The following is a 1,910-nucleotide window of genomic DNA, read 5'->3' as shown; positions in this document are numbered from 1 at the left end:
CAATTAAAAACATAAAATAAATAAAGCAACAAGGTTGACTAAGTCTCACTAATACTAAAAGCTATTAAATTAAAAGGCAGTGTTTTTAAAAAGCACAAACAGCTTTTGGTTTTATTTTTAAGGCAATCCATATCTGCGCACAATACATATAAAGTAATATTTCAGTAATATTATTATTATTAACTTATTATTGTTAGGTTAATAATTAGCAGCAACATTCACTTTGTTTAATAATTTTTTTATTTTGAATTAAAAACAATAAAAACCTCAAACCTAAAATTTTAGAATAAAAACAGCTTCCAGAAAAGTTAATATATTGTTATTTTCAGTCTTTTAAAGCCTAAAGATAAACTCAAATAACATGAATTACATTTTTGCTCCTGTACAAATTGAAGCAATATGGATTTGTGGGATTTTAAATCTTTCAAGCTCAGTATGTTTAAAAAGATCAACTCAGTTTTAATAAAAAAAAAAAAAATACATTTTAATAAACATGGTGATAAATTTCTAAACACACAATATTATCCAACATCAGCAGCAACACCTCCAGCAGCCTTGCAGAAAGCAGCATAGAGCGGAGAATTCTTATTGAATCCTTTCATTTGGTGGAAGTAGCGCCATCTGGTGGGAAAAAAACTAAGATAGCTAGTGTCCTAAATGAACATTGACTCTTTATTTTAGGCTCAGATAAAAAGGTCAAATTCAGCTGTTTCAAAGGGGAGATTTATTTTCCCATCCAAAAACTTTGCCTTGGTTTTATTATTTCAGACAAATTTAGGGAAACTGTATGTTGTAATGTTTTAATATAATCTAGGAAACTGGAGCTAAATTATTTAATCAGACCCAGAACGGCTTTGATATAATAAATAGTTCCATTGATCACCAGAACTCACCTCTGAGCCGTACGTCTGCACAACATGACAGAGCATGAGGAAGGAAATGTCAAAGAGCAGAGCTCGAACAGATGCAGGCTTGGCTAAAAGACAAAAACAATAAAAAATAAAAATTAAAGAGATCATCAAGTTAGGATGAGTTTTTATTCAAATCTCACATAAGGTGTTGATTTTAGAAATAAACTCACATCCTTCACCGCTGATGTGTTTGGGGAATTCATTGAGCCTCAAAGAAGGTAGAAAACAGCTTTTAAAAAAACTGCCATCTAAGACACGTAACCTTGGTTATGATGTATTGTTGAGATACTCACTTGATGAATTTCCTGGCGAAGGATTTGAGTTTACCCGTGGCGGCGGCTGCAGCCAGGAGCAGATCCAGGCTCTTCCCTGACAGCATATGTCCCAGAACCCCCAGGAGCCCCTCTGGGGATTTTGAATGGTCTGCATCTACTGTCTAAAGAACACCAAGACGAAAAATATTTAATTTACCCTTTAAATAATAAATTCAGAGTTACTGATGTGATATACTGTCAGTCAAGCATTGATTGTTCCACTTCTTATGCTACAGCACAGTGCATGGCTGTCCAGGCCTGGTTACCTTGAGGATATTTGTGACAGTTGGCTCAGCTCTCAGGATGAGGCCCGGGTTAGGCTGGATATTTGCATTTTCTGCCGTTTTCAGCCTTGGGGCAAACTCCCGGTCCTCATTCCTGAGTAAACAAGGCGAGAAGTACAGCAGAGAAAAGGAGGAGAGATGGAGAATCAGCGGAGGTGGTAACATAGAAGGCAGCCACCATTTACAGAAAACTAACGCAACATTTTATTTAGTAGCAAATGAAGAAGTCTAAATATTTGCATCCTTTGAACCTTTAAATGCATGTTTTAAAGCTGCAAACACAAACTTAACTGTTAATTTTGAGGAAATAATACAGGTGCTGGTCATAAAATTAGAATATCATGAAAAAGTAGATTGATTTCAGTAATTCCATTTAAAAAGTGAAACTTGTATATTATATT

The 1,910-nt window shown here is 34.7% G+C and overlaps 1 long non-coding RNA gene across 1 annotated transcript; it reads right to left on the bottom strand.

Annotated features, from left to right (window-relative positions):
• Positions 1-870: 870 nt before the first annotated feature.
• On the bottom strand, positions 871-1,628 carry LOC107081475. Its single transcript, XR_001481079.1, has 4 exons — positions 1,492-1,628; positions 1,205-1,347; positions 1,082-1,119; positions 871-976 (listed from the first exon to the last, which is right to left on the bottom strand). It is a non-coding gene; the product is annotated as an uncharacterized LOC107081475 (long non-coding RNA).
• Positions 1,629-1,910: the final 282 nt, after the last annotated feature.

This window comes from Cyprinodon variegatus, unplaced genomic scaffold (genome assembly GCF_000732505.1).
Source record: "Cyprinodon variegatus isolate N-32 unplaced genomic scaffold, C_variegatus-1.0 Scaffold5348, whole genome shotgun sequence".
Taxonomy (NCBI): domain Eukaryota; kingdom Metazoa; phylum Chordata; class Actinopteri; order Cyprinodontiformes; family Cyprinodontidae; genus Cyprinodon; species Cyprinodon variegatus.
This window is presented reverse-complemented; position numbering and strand designations above follow the sequence as displayed.